At 48.5% G+C, this 15,523-nt stretch overlaps 1 protein-coding gene across 2 annotated transcripts in view; it reads right to left on the reverse strand.

The window, feature by feature from the left end:
- The window catches only part of cic (Putative transcription factor capicua), an 89,425-nt gene that overhangs the window by 44,207 nt on the left and 29,695 nt on the right, over positions 1-15,523 (reverse strand). The window contains exon 2 of one of the 2 annotated variants that reach the window (XM_045755819.2): positions 3,572-3,776. The exons of the other annotated variant lie outside the window; for it this stretch is intronic. The gene's annotated coding sequence lies outside the window, so the exon portion shown is untranslated. The remainder of the gene's footprint in view (positions 1-3,571; positions 3,777-15,523) is intronic. 2 annotated transcript variants of the gene reach the window in all.

The following is a 15,523-nucleotide window of genomic DNA, read 5'->3' on the forward strand; positions in this document are numbered from 1 at the left end:
TTATCCTTTTGATGTGGGCTTTAGGGGACAGGTCTGGTGTGCTATCAACCCCCAGATCTTTCTCTCGTCCTGACTCCTGAAGTATTTTCTCTCCCAACTGGTACATTGTGTTTGGCCTCCTGCTCCCTACACCTAGCTTCATCTCTTTACACTTGCTCGAGTTAAACTCTAGTAACCATTTGTTGGACCATTCCTCAGTTTATCCAGGTTATCTTGTACCCTCTTGTTGTCCTCTGTCGTAATTCTTCACATAATTCATCATCAGCAAACACAGAGGAATGAGACTATACCTTCTGGAAGATCATTTACGTATATCAGAAACAAGAGAAGTCCGAGTAGAGAGCCCTGTGGGACTCGTCTGGTGACATCACGCCATTCTGAGGTCTCACCCCTCACATTAACTCTCCGCTTCCTGTTGTTTATGTATTCCCTTATCCACTGGAGCACCTTACCAGCTACTCAGCATGTTTCTCCAACTTATGTAACACTCTCTTATGAGGGACTTTATCAAAACCTTTCTGACAGTCCATGAAAATGCAGTCTGCCCACCCTTCTCTTTTTTGCTTAATGCTTGTTGCTTGGTCATAGACTTCTATTAAATCTGTGAGGCCCAATTTGCCATCCCTGAGCACATGCTGGTGGTGCGTTACAAAGTCCCATCTCTCCAGATGTGCTACAAGCATTTTCCTAACGATCTTCGTCACCTTGCATGGTATGCAAGTTAAGGACACAGACATATAGTTTAGGGCCTGCCTATCACCCTTGGTGATAATTACAGTCATTACTTAACCTATACCGTTGATAGGTTAAGTAATAATTGTAAATATGAAGCAATAAGATGCTTATCTTAACATACTAAGAAGGTTAGGTGAGGTCGGTGTTTTCTATGAAGCTTTTCAAGGTAAACTAAAATATTCACAATCATTTACTATGTCACATATGCACTTATTAAATAAGCCAATATTGACTATAAGAAAGTGCGAGAACGGGTTGCACCCTTTTTGTAGACTGGGACTGTAAGCTGTCTTCCCACTTTCTGGTAGGTCTCCTATTTCCAGTGACTTGTTATACACCATAGAAAGTGACATGCTAAGTGGTTGTGCACCTTCCTTTAGCATCCACGGTGAGATTCTATCAAGTCTAACAGCCTTAGTCACTTCTAGATCAAGCACATACCTCCTAACCTCATCTCTGGTAATTTCAAAATCTTCCAAGACTGCTTGGTTCATCGCCACCCATCTTGTAGTTTAGGGATTTCTCCTTGCTCTATCGTGAAGACCTCCGGGAATCTCTTGTTGAATTCTTCACACATTTCGTTGTCATTTTCTGTGTATCTATCCTGTCCCCTTCTCAGTTTCATCACCTGGTCTTTCACTGTTATTTTCCTCCTGGTGTGGCTGTGGCACTGCGTACCATTAAGACTGACCGTGAAGACTGCACCATTAAGACTGCACTATTAAGTCTGACCGTGAAGACTGCACCATTAAGACTGACCGTGAAGACTGCACCATTAAGACTGCACCATTAAGACTGTACCATAAAGACTGACCGTGAAGGATAATGCAGTATTGATCTTCTTCCCGGGTGAGGTAGTGTGTGTGCTGACCTAGTGGTGCCACAACCACCGACCCCCAGCGCCCACCACCCAGGAGTTTCAGTTCAACGTTTGACCCTGTGGATGGAGTTGGCTTCTGCTATCTCCTTTATTATTAATAATAATGGACAGATAAATCCCATTAAGGTGATTTATCACCTTAAACCCCCTTCGGGTAACTTTAACCACTCACATGTAACACAAACAAGGAGCAACAGCTTCAAGCTCATCAAGCCACAGTGAAGAACAGAAAACAGGAGATGCTTTTTCACCCACAGGGTTATAAACCCATGGAACCACCTACCCGCCGAAGCTGTAAATGTCAAAACACAGGTTAATTTCATGATGTAGTTCGATAAAATCATGGAACCGCCTACCCGCCGAAGCCGTAAATGTCAAAACTCAGGTTAATTTCATAATCTAGTTCGATAAAATCATTAAAAAAAAATTAGTTTTTCCTTGTGATTTTGAGAAGGTCCTATCTTCGTCGAGGCTACTAGAGAGATATTGGTCCTCAGGTAAATTAAGGTAAATACTGTACAATGTAATTGGACTCTACCTATACCACAACCTTGCCTCCCCCCCACAACCTTGCCTCCCCCCCACAACCTTGCCCCCCCCCCCACACCCACCTGTGTGAGCCTACAGGTAGCGAGTGACCGCGTGGAGACAGTGGTCTCTAGGGTGAGACGAGACTGTCCCGCGCTACAGTATTTAGGGAGAACGTGTGTATAACTGGTGGCCCTGCCCCTGCCCCTGGCCCTGGCCCTGGCCCTGGCCCTGCCTCTGGCCCTGCCCCTGGCCCCAATGGGGTGCCCCCTCACCAGTACGCCCCCCCCCACCCCCTCTCCCTAAACAACAAGGGCGTCAACCACTTCACTTCCTGATAATCAAGTATGAATCTTTAGTAAGTAATCTTCAGAATGCTCTTTATAAACCTGTAACAAAAAGGAGACCTGGTCGAGGACCGGGCCGCGGGGACGCTAAGCCCCGAAATCATCTCAAAATAACCTCAAGATACTCTTTCATCAGTCAAGAAATGGATCCAACATCTTATCAGACTGAAAGATAATTAAAAATGAATTAAATGGCTTATCTATTTATTTTGTATTATTTTCTACCACAGACGTGGCCACACATTTACAGTGCTAACCAGCATATATACATTTTCTTCTGTCCTCGTAATGATACAAAGCTAATGATTAATTAATATATTTCTTTGACTTTACCATAATCAATACTAATTGAGAATCAGTCACGACATATCACTTAGGAAGACTGTTAGACGAGTACGCAGCACCGGCATGGAATCCACAACTTATGAATCTTAAAACCAGAATTGTCAAAGAACAAATGTCTGCAAGACGATTGGTGCCAGGGCTGAGAGAGTTAAACTACGAGACCTTCATGCAGGTCGGCGTTCAATCCCCGATCATCCAGATGGTTGGGACACCATTCCTTCCCCTCCGTCCCATCCCAAAATCCTTATCCTGGCCCCTTCCCAGTGGTATATAGTCGTAATGGCTTGGTTCTTTATCCCTTCACAACCGTTGAGGACAAAAGGAACAGAGAGAGAATATGATCACCACATACAAGATACTCAGAGGAATAGATAAGATCAACAGCAACATTCTCCTTTAAATTGAGAGAACACAAGGACAATAGGACATAAATACAAGCCGAAAAGGTCAATAACTCGAACAAACTTTGTATGAAATACTTATTGACCCCCTCTACAGGGTACCAGGGGAGGCATGCACTGGAAGAAGAAGAAGTTGTAGAAGCCACCTCCATCCACAACCGTAAAGCCAGATTCGACATAGAATTCAAGCATTAAGTATAAAGCTTGACCTTGCTACCCCATCGACACTGACAGGTAAGTAGTGTTAGGTAAGTAGTGGCAGGTAAATAAACAAGAACAATCATACACATTTCCTGTAATCCAAAATAATACCGGGGAGGAACAAGTAGTAATACCTGGTTCATGTCGTGACGTCACATTCTCCTCTCTGAGTGACGTCACGGTCTCCACTTGCATGTGACGTCACACAGTCTTCACCTGGAAATGACGTCACGGTCTGCACTTGCAAGTGACGTCACAGTCTCTACTTGCAAGTGACGTCACAGTCTTCACCTGCACATGACATGACATGACAGTCTCCGCTTGGCATCCCCCTCATACCTGAAAACAAATTAATTATTTGTTAGTGCTTGAATTATATGATTTATCGTGTGACATCAGAGCCAGGGACGGGGCTACTGAATACAACACCTGTAACACCAGGAGAATACAACACCTTCAACACCTGGGACACACAACACCTGGGGGACACAAAGTGAAGGTAAGAAAGTGAAGACCTGGGGCCAGATTCACGAAAGCACTTACGCAAGCCCTTACGAACCTGTACATCTTTTCTCAATCTTTGGCGGCTTTGTTTACAATTATTAAACAGTTAATGAGCTCCGAAGCACCACGAGGCTGTTTATAACAATAACAACAGTTGATTGGCAAGTTTTCATGCTTGTAAACTGTTTAATAGATGTAACCAAAGCCGTCAAAGATTGAGGAAAGATGTACACGTTCGTAAGTGCTTGCGTAAGTGCTTTGTGAATCTGGCCCCAGCAGTGTTTTCAAGCAGCATGGCAGCGCGCGTGGAGGAGCGTGCGCGAGCAGGTGTCCACCAGTGAACTTGACTGCGGCCATGACTGTCGGCCGGCAAGGCTGCACCTCCTCCCACTCCCTCCAAAACTTGGCTGGAATTAAATCATTTTCCTCGTCCACGGTATCCGGGAAGTGTGATTTGATTCAGGTTCACGCAGCTTCTTTATTGAGGAGGCAAAGACCTTGGGGCCAGATTCACGAAAGCACTTACGCAAGCACTTACGAACGTGTACATCTTTCCTCAATCTTTGGCGGCTTTGTTTACATTTATTAAACAGTTTACAAGCATGAAAACTTGCCAATCACCTGTTGTTATTGTTATAAACAGCCTCCTGGTGCTTCGGAGCTCATTAACTGTTTAATAATTGGAAACTAAGCTGCCAAAGATTGAGAAAATATGTACAGGTTCGTAAGTGCTTTCGTGAATCTGGCCCCTTGACCTGTTCCCGCCTTGGCTTGCTGAGTAGTCGTCGATATCTGCATTTTTGGCTCACTTAAACTCGCTGGGAAAAGGGTTCCTCGAGCACTTAATGGCCACTTGCGAAACCTGGTTATCTTTCCTCAATCATACCTTGTGGTTAGTTTGCGATGATTTCGGGGCTCAACGTCCCAGCGGCCCGGTCGTCGATCAAGCCTCCTGGTTGCTGGATTGGTCAACCAGGTAGTTGGACGCGGCTGCTCGCAGCCTGATGTATAAGTCACAGTCTGGTTGATCAGGTATCCTTTGGAAGTGTTTATCCAGTTCGCTCTTGAACACTGTGAGGGGTCGGCCAGTTATGTCCCTTATGTGTAGTGGAAGTGTGTTGAACAGTCTCGGGCCTCTGATGTTGATGCAACAGCGTACCTGTTGCACCTCTGATCTTCAACGGGGGTATTGTGCACATCCTGCCATGCCTCCTGGTCTCATGTCGTGGCGTCATGGTTAACACATAAATGCTTGATAAACTCTGGCCGTCTTGGATTCGACGCCCTCGTGGTTTTCTGTGGTGTGTAGACCAGTTAGCAGACCGATGTATGTTTATGGGTGCTTGGTGTCCTTGATGAGAGCATTATCCCGCCATGTGTGTGTGTGTGTGTGTGTGTGTGTGTGTGTGTGTGTGTATGTACCAGCCGAAGCCACGCCACCGCTTGATTTCTTTACCTGTATCTTCAGTTTTACCTGTGTCCGTCTCCTAGTCTGTCATGGTGAGACTTCTCTGGTGACAGTTTGTGTGGTTAAGTCTGCGACAGGCAGACGTGTCCCTCACAGCCCCGATGATCTCCATGTTGCTCTCATTGCTTACTCCACATCTACGTGGGTTAATGTGCATATGGAGCTCCTGTGAGAAGAGCCTCCGTGTCTATAGTAAGCGGGCAGTGTGGTGGTGAGTGGTGGGGAGAGAGAGGAGAGTGTGGGTGGTGAAGAGAGTAATCCAGGAGTGTGACCTTGCTGAGGGCGCGGGCCCGGGGCGCGTCCACCAGCCAGGACCCGCCATGAACACACCTTTCACCTTCCTCCGTCTATACCTCAACCCTCACACCGTCCTTAACCCTATACTATGTCAAATACGTAAGCCAATATGTTCAAATGTAAATAAAGCCAGGCGCTGTGACCAAACACCCTGGTGACAAAAAATTAGCCTTCTGCAAGAGTCAATGTTAGTCTGTGAGTGCAGCTAAAAAAAATAGTAATTACATCCGGTGGTGTTGATGGTGTGAGGGGAGGCCAAGCCTGTCATCACCACTACGACCCTCCCACGTGTGGCTCTGACCTTCGCTTCTCTCTGCCACGTTCAACACCTTTATTGTCAACTAAAGATAAGTGTACAGAAGGCCACTTGAAATAAAGGATAAAGCCCCCACGGCGCGGAGCGTAACAATAAGAAATAACAAACATGGTTAGGGACTAAGCATTATGGAAGATGAAGAGCAAAGTTTGGGGGATGTGGTTGTGTTGCACACACACACACACACACACACACACACACACACACACACACACACACACACACACACACACACACACACACACACACACACACACACACACACACACACACACACACACACGGACGGCATTCCACACCTGCCCTCAGGAGTACACCCAACACTGCCACATACGCCCAAACCCTCTTGTAGTGACCAACATCAACACTAATAAACTAATCAAGAGACAAGACACTAACAATGTTGCTCGTACCTCTGAGGTGCAGCAAACCAGAACAAGGTGGAGTCCACCTGGTACGGGGGTGGGTGGGGTGGCGGCGACACCCACGCTACACCCTACACCTCAGGGATGGTACTCGCCGCCCATGGGGTGCTGTTGAGGTAAGGAGGAGACTATGGAGGTGGCGCTGGCACCCCGGGAACAAAGACGCCGCCATCTTCCTCCCTCTCTCATTTCACTCCTGCCTTCACGCGCCCACTCATTGACACACACACACACACACACACACACACACACACACACACACACACACACACACACACACACACACACACACACAACCAAGAAACTGAGCATCAAATGATGCATCAAATGAAGAAATCCACAAGGGCCGTGACGAGGCAGCGTCTGGGATCCTCTCGGACGTAGGTTCGAATCCTCGTCACGGCTCTTGTGGATTTGTTCACTAATAAAACACACTAGCACATACATACACACAACTCCCGTATCACATTCCTCGTAGTGTCTGCACTATAGCACCTCGGAGATCAACATTTTTTTTTTTTTTGAGATATATACAAGAGTTGTTACATTCTTGTACAGCCACTAGTACGCGTAGCGTTTCGGGCAGGTCCCTGGAATACGATCCCCTGCCGCCAAGAATCGTTTTATCATCCAAGTACACATTTTACTGTTGCGTTAAACAGAGGCTACAGTTAAGGAATTGCGCCGAGTAAATCCTCCCCGGCCAGGATACGAACCCATGACATAGCGCTCGCGGAACGCCAGGCGAGTGTCTTACCACTACACCACGGAGACTGTAAATCACCAACCTCACGTTATCTTTCAGGTGCAAATTGGACCAATCCTTTTTAGAAAGGCATATACATGCTATATATAATTATCTCCTAATGAAAACAATGTGGAATTAAGTATATTGTACATTTTTGCAATGTCTGGTAGGCGGGCAGTCTCATTTGACGGTTCAGATGCAAGTCCTCATTACTGCTCTCCACGTCATCTGCTCTGCTGATGTTTCCATCTAGATTGATTAATTGATGAAGATTCAGCTACCCAAGCGGTGCCACGGGCATGATACCTGGTTGATACCTGGTTGATCGTGTTCTGGGAGTTCTTCTACTCCCCAAGCCCGGCCCGAGGCCAGGCTTGACTTGTGAGAGTTTGGTCCACCAGGCTGTTGCTTGCAGCGGCCCGCAGGCCCACATACCCACCACAGCCCGGTTGGTCCGGCACTCCTTGGAGGAATACATCTAGTTTCCTCTTGAAAATGTCCATGAAAAAGCCCGCAAGTTTCCATCCAGAATCTAAGTGATCTTTATATCCAAGACGATATGGATATAGTCTTTATATCCAAGACGGGGTGTAGCTATCATAAACACTCTCTTAACCACTACCTTTTCACCTATAATGGCTGAGAGTGTAGACTTAAACGGGTTTTGTACCTCACTTGTTCTTCTATCCTGTTGTTCCCACATACCTTGTCCTGATGCTGTTGCCTGGAGGTACCGTTCACTTGTAGAAGGGTCTTGTGAGTGTACATCTACACTACATGTCTCCAGTGTCATCTGCGACGCTCTCAGCCGCCGACACATCTGCTCGCTCATATCCTCAAGAGTCCAGAGTGAGGGTAATCCACAGGCGCCACATCACTCTCTTGATAGTTATCATGTTCGTAGCTCTCTTGATTCAGCGAGTGTCAAGCTGTTTTCTCACGGTTTTTTCAAAGGTTTTGCGGTGTGACTCTTAAAGCAGTGTTCCTCTTGTGTTCCTATCTTAATGCCATAACAATAGCAGTGATCTCTGCCTGTGATAAGACAGCTGTTAACCCGTGCCATTTCTCCATTAATGTTTTGAATGCCATTATCCCTAATTCTAATAAAAGGAGGAGGTGGAGGAGAGGGAAATAAGAGAGAGAGAAGAATAACATAGAATCATACTACGGAACCTTGCCACACTGACCTGCCCCTAGACGAGGCTAGCGTGCCTCTGGTGGCTACCCCTGCTATATATAATGGAGTATGTGACCGTCCCGGAAGGCACGGGAGACATCTCCAGTCACACAGGGTGCAGTCGCACCTCCACAGATCTCCAGTATGAGCTCTTGATACTGGTAATGGCTCAAAAGGGCCACCACTTACGGGCTATTCACGCCCGTGCCACCTTTTGGGTGGCTTAATCTTCATCTTCTTCGTCGCGGAAGGTGAGGGGGAGGCGGCGGACATTGAGGGTAACCCGGGCGAGCATTATAGAGTAAACACGGGTGTTTGTTGCCTCAAGTGAGAGGTGGCTGAGGGTGCAGGATGCTGGAGAGTGTCTGTGAGAGATTATCAGAACTTGATAGTCGCTCACCAAGCTTCCATTGTTGCTCCCACACTGGTGTAAACACTTACATGTGTGCCAAACTTATGTCACTTGATGAATGATTTATAACTTGTATAGTGTGGCTTACAAGGCAGCAGTAGTGTTGGTTGTAGCAGGTGTGTGCAGCGAGAGTGGGCAAGCAGTGCGCCTGAGTTCTCCCAAGAGACAGCATCACAGTTCTCCCAGATGTGTGTGTGTGTGTGTGTGCAGGGCACACACCACACAAGAGGCGACCTACACATACCCGGGGATGCAGAGAGCATGGCTAATTATATTGGCCATATGGCTAGAGGGTTGAGGTGAAGGTCGGAGACTAGCTCCAGGTATTACACAAAGCACACGCTACAGTCTCTCAAATAGCACAAAGCACACGCTACAGTCTCTCAAATAGCACAAAGCACACGCTACAGTCTCTCAAATAACAACGTACGACAGTTCTATCCAGTCCGCGTTATTCTTCACTAGTTCTCCTTAGTGTACTAGAGTGTTCATTAGAGTCCGTATAAAAGTTCGCGCCAGAGATCCCTTGAGTATCCACAAGTATACGGGAGCCCGGCTGCCACAAAGTGTTTACAACAACATTGGAACAAATTCACAACAAGCATGAAATACTATGCTTGTCATTGACACATAGACAGTTGAGAGGCGGGACCAAAGAGCGACAGTTCAACCCCAGCAATAACAACTAGGTGAGTACAGCGGTCGGGCCACTAAACAATAACCTCTCTCTCAGCCTTTAACCTCAACCGAAATATAAGATACACTGCCTCCCACACCTCTGGCCAAACTCTGTCGTTGAGGACAATGACAGCGGCTCGTGCAAGAGACGGTGCCCAGTTTTCTCTTCGTGAAAATATCACGTAGGATATCCTACGATATCCTCTGGTATCGTAGGATAAGGCACCGTAGTACGACGATTTATTGACGTTGGGAACGCTGGAGAGAACAGGGTTGACTGGTCACAAGGTGACCATTGTTGAACACTGAGGACAGGTGCGAATGCCAACCAAATCAGATGCCTCTCTGCGCTCCTGCCCTTGATCTACTATGCCCAGCTCTCTGTCCCCTACCCACTATCCTCTCCCCTCTGATCCACCTCCCTATCCATCAACCCCCTCCCCTACCCCCACTCCACCTCATGGAGCGGGCTGCATGACCTCGTGGCCCACAACACCCACAATTGTATACTTAAGTGCCACTTAACACAATCCTACGACATCTTTATGTACCAAGACGGTTGGCTTGTATCCTGTGCACTAGTCTGGGCTCAAACTCCCGCACCTTATTGGTTGATTACACACTCAATGGACGCAATGTTGCATTTTGATTGGTTGCCACACACGTCTTGTGGCCCTCGGAACCCGCAAGTGTGGCACCATCATTCACCAGGACCAGAGAGTGCCTCTCTACCGCCCCTGGCACCCACACACTCTCAGTTTTAAGTGTAAATGAACATGTTTGCTGATGATGCTAAGGTACTAGGGAAGATAAGAGACGTAGTCGACTGTTGAATAAGAGAAAATAGGCCTCATGTAATCTACAAATTATTTGGAAAGGGTTTAAAGAACTGTGACAAAGAAAGAGATCTAGGAGTGGTTTAGGATAGTAGACTGTCACCAGAGGAACACATAAATAACATTGTGCGAGTAGCATATGCCTCGCTTTTCAACACTGAAATTGAAATAAGTATATTGAGGTAAAATACACACAAAGGGATGAGGTAGCTCAAGCTATTCTCACCCCGTTCAGTACATCGTGTTAATACATACATAGACACACATCACAAACAATAAACATATTACCAAACATTCTGAGAGATAAACATCTACACTTCCTCCTTTACACAAGTACTTCCAACATTTTTATTTATTTATTTATTTATTTATTTATTTATTTATTTATATAAGAGTTCTTACATTCTTGTAGAGCCACTAGTACGCGTAGCGTTTCGGGCAAGTCCTTAATCCTAATGTTCCCGAGAATACGACCCGCCAAATCGTTTAACAACCAGGTACACATTTTACTATTGGGTAAACAGAGTCTATAGTTCAGGATTAGCGCCCTGATCTCCCCGGTCAGGATACGAACCGAGCCCAAAGCGCTCGCGAAACGCCAGGAGAGTGTCTTACCAGTACGCCACGGGGACTTCAGAAACGCTTTTAATTACACGAATGGTGAAATAATAATAAAAAAAACTGTTCATGACTTTAGTGAGACCAAAATTGGAATATGCAGCACTTGCATGGTGCCCATATCTCAAGAAGCACAACAATAAACTGGGAAAAAGGTGCAAAGGAATGCTACAAAATGGCTACCGGAACAGAAAAACAAAAGAGTTACAAGGAGACTATTGAGGTGTTAGCGTACTCTTCACAGTGGTCAGAAAGTGCTACGCACTCCTCACAGTGGTCGATACGCTTCTCATACCGTTCAGCAAGTGATATACACTCGTCCTGAGAGCACTCACTACAAAGTGCTCCACTTAGCCTAGTGGCGGAACAAAGCGATAAACCACCCATTATAAATTCGATCAACTGCACTATTAAAGATTAAGTTAAGTGCTGGCAAACACGAGTGGTACACGATCCGTCCATGTCCGAGTGAGCAGCCGTGGAGCAGCTGACACCCAGCACCAGGACCCGGCGGGTGGACGACCATAACCCGCGGGACTACCCGGTGCGTGGACGGTCACAACCCGCGGGACTACCCGGCGGGTGGACGACCACAACCCGCGGGACTACCCGGCGGGTGGACGGTCACAACCCGCGGGACTACCCGGCGGGTGGACGGTCACAACCCGCGGGACTACCCGGCGGGTGGACGGCCACAACCCGCGGGACTACCCGGCGGGTGGACGACCACAACCCGCGGAACAACCCGGTGCGTGGACGGCCACAACCCGCGGAACTACCCGGCGGGTGGACGACCACAACCCGCGGAACTACCCGGCGGGTGGACGGGCAGAGAGAACAAAGCCAGGGTTCACGTTGATGCATGTGCGGGCCGGAAGAGGCCGGACATGATTGGATTAATCACACGTGTACCGGCCAGAGAATAGCTACACCGACTCCTGAAATTCCAACGCCATTCTCAGGACATTTCAGTTTAAGTCTTGCTCGTCGCGGGCGGCGATTGTTGCTGTGTTGAGCATTGTGGGGGATGATAATTGTTGCTGTGTTGAGCATTGTGGGGGATGATAATTGTTGCTGTGTTGAGCATTGTGGGGGATGATAATTGTTGCTGTGTTGATCATTGTGGGGGATGATAATTGTTGCTGTGTTGAGCATTGTGGGGGATGATAATTGTTACTGTGTTGAGCATTGTGGGGGATGATAATTGTTGCTGTGTTGAGCATTGTGGGGGATGATAATTGTTACTGTGTTGAGCATTGTGGGGGATGATAATTGTTGCTGTGTTGAGCATTGTGGGGGATGATAATTGTTACTGTGTTGAGCATTGTGGGGGATGATAATTGTTGCTGTGTTGAGCATTGTGGGTGATGATAATTGTTACTGTGTTGAGCATTGTGGGGGATGATAATTGTTGCTGTGTTGAGCATTGTGGGGGATGATAATTGTTACTGTGTTGAGCATTGTGGGGGATGATAATTGTTGCTGTGTTGAGCATTGTGGGGGATGATAATTGTTGCTGTGTTGAGCATTGTGGGGGATGATAATTGTTACTGTGTTGAGCATTGTGGGGGATGATAATTGTTGCTGTGTTGAGCATTGTGGGGGATGATAATTGTTGCTGTGTTGAGCATTGTGGGGGATGATAATTGTTGCTGTGTTGAGCATTGTGGGGGATGATAATTGTTGCTGTGTTGAGCATTGTGGGGGGATGATAATTGTTGCTGTGTTGAGCATTGTGGGGGATGATAATTGTTGCTGTGTTGAGCATTGTGGGGGATGATAATTGTTGCTGTGTTGAGCATTGTGGGGGATGATAATTGTTACTGTGTTGAGCATTGTGGGGGATGATAATTGTTGCTGTGTTGAGCATTGTGGGGGATGATAATTGTTGCTGTGTTGAGCATTGTGGGGGATGATAATTGTTACTGTGTTGAGCATTGTGGGGGATGATAATTGTTACTGTGTTGAGCATTGTGGGGGATGATAATTGTTACTGTGTTGAGCATTGTGGGGGATGATAATTGTTGCTGTGTTGAGCATTGTGGGGGATGATAATTGTTACTGTGTTGAGCATTGTGGGGGATGATAATTGTTGCTGTGTTGAGCATTGTGGGGGATGATAATTGTTACTGTGTTGAGCATTGTGGGGGATGATAATTGTTACTGTGTTGAGCATTGTGGGGGATGATAATTGTTACTGTGTTGAGCATTGTGGGGGATGATAATTGTTGCTGTGTTGAGCATTGTGGGGGATGATAATTGTTACTGTGTTGAGCATTGTGGGGGATGATAATTGTTGCTGTGTTGAGCATTGTGGGGGATGATAATTGTTGCTGTGTTGAGCATTGTGGGGGATGATAATTGTTACTGTGTTGAGCATTGTGGGGGATGATAATTGTTGCTGTGTTGCAGGGTGTAGGTGTAGTGTTGGGGCGTAGGGTGTAGGTGTAGTGTTGGGGCGTAGGGTGTAGGTGTAGTGTTGGGGCGTGGGGTGTAGGTGTAGTGTTGGGGTGTAGGTGTAGTGTTGGGGCGTAGGGTGTAGGTGTAGTGTTGGGGCGTAGGGTGTAGGTGTAGGTGTAGTGTTGGGGCGTAGGGTGTAGGTGTAGTGTTGGGGCGTAGGGTGTAGGTGTAGTGTTGGGGCGTAGGGTGTAGGTGTAGTGTTGGGGCGTAGGGTGTAGGTGTAGGTGTAGTGTTGGGGCGTGGGGTGTAGGTGTAGGTGTAGTGTTGGGGTGTAGGTGTAGTGTTGGGGCGAAGGGTGTTGGTGTAGTGTTGGGGCGTGGGGTGTAGGTGTAGGTGTAGTGTTGGGGTGTAGGTGTAGTGTTGGGGCGTAGGGTGTAGGTGTAGGTGTAGTGTTGGGGCGTAGGGTGTAGGTGTAGTGTTGGGGCGTAGGGTGTAGGTGTAGTGTTGGGGCGCAGGGTGTAGGTGTAGGGTTGGGGCGTAGGGTGTAGGTGTAGTGTTGGGGCGTAGGGTGAAGGTGTAGATGTAGTGTAGGATCGTAGGGTGAAGGTGTAGATGTAGTGTAGGATCGTAGGGTGAAGGTGTAGATGTAGTGTAGGATCGTAGGGTGTGGGTATAAGGTACGAGACAACATTCCCAGCCTTGGTGACGTACCATCTTCTTTATTGAATACATTATAAATGTTTTTTTCAAAAATTCAGTAGCTTGATGCATAGGCCAGTACCTCCATGTGTTCCAGGTGTCCGCCTGTACTGTTTGTGCCCCCCGGAGCACGACACGGAGCCTCGGGGCTTGTATGGTCGAGACACGGATGGTCCGGACATGGAGGGTCGAGACTTTCCAGACCAGGACACGGGGAGGCGAGAGAGGCGGGACACGGAGGAACCTGGTGGTGGAGCAGTGAACTCGGTCAGGTGAAGGTCGGGGTGAGTTGTCCGCGTCCTGGCATTCCCCTCTACCCCCTCCTGCTGCTGCCTGCTGCCTCTACTCCCTCCTGCTGCCTGCTGGTGGCCGCGTGCTGCCTCTACTCCCTCATGCTGCCTGCTGCTGCTGCCTGCTGGTGGCCGCGTGCTGCCTCTACTCCCGCCTGCTGCCTGCTGGTGGCCGCGTGCTGCCTCTACTCCCTCCTGCTGCCTGCTGCCCGCTGGTGGCCGCGTGCTGCCTCTACTCCCGCCTGCTGCCTGCTGGTGGCCGCGTGCTGCCTCTACCCCCTCCTGCTGCCTGCTGCCCGCTGGTGGCCGCGTGCTGCCTCTACTCCCGCCTGCTGCCTGCTGGTGGCCGCGTGCTGCCTCTACCCCCTCCTGCTGCCTGCTGCCCGCTGGTGGCCGCGTGCTGCCTCTACTCCCTCCTGCTGCCTGCTGCCTGCTGGTGGCCGCGTGCTGCCTCTACTCCCTCCTGCTGCCTGCTGCCCGCTGGTGGCCGCGTGCTGCCTCTACCCCCTCCTGCTGCTGCCTGCTGCCCGCTGGTGGCCGCGTGCTGCCTCTACCCCCTCCTGCTGCTGCCTGCTGGTGGCCGCCTGCTGCCTGCTGGTGGCCGCGTGCTGCCTCTACCCCCTCCTGCTGCTGCCTGCTGCCCGCTGGTGGCCGCGTGCTGCATCTACCCCCTCCTGCTGCTGCCTGCTGCTGCCTGCTGCCTGCTGGTGGCCGCCTGCTGCCTCTACAGGATGAGAGGAGAGGTGTGGATGAGGGTTACCGCGAGAGATGGCCCAGCAGGAGGCCTACCTGTGGCCTGTACAACACTACCAGCGACTGGAACACTTTCCCTCACTGCCCTGACAATAACTTGGCCCAGCAATTCAATTTCTTTCTTTATTATGCACCCCATACCCATCCCGTGGGCGGTGGTGTAAAGGATTACACAGGCACATAATCGGTTCAGGAACTGAACCCTCTAGTTGATACCTGGTTGATACCTGGTTGATGGGGTTCTGGGAGTTCTTCTACTCCCCAAACCCAGCCCGAGGCCAGGCTTGACTTGTGAGAGTTTGGTCCACTAGGTTGTTGCTTGCCTCTAGTTCGTTTAGCTCAAGCACTTCCGTGTGTGGAGGATAGATTGTACTATATACATATATTAACAACAGCATACCAATCAAGGAAACTGCAGGTCTCTATTGACCCATGTGAAGTAGCTCCTATTTATGTTCACCCAAA

Source organism: Procambarus clarkii, chromosome 62 (assembly GCF_040958095.1).
Source record: "Procambarus clarkii isolate CNS0578487 chromosome 62, FALCON_Pclarkii_2.0, whole genome shotgun sequence".
Taxonomy (NCBI): Eukaryota; Metazoa; Arthropoda; class Malacostraca; order Decapoda; family Cambaridae; genus Procambarus; species Procambarus clarkii.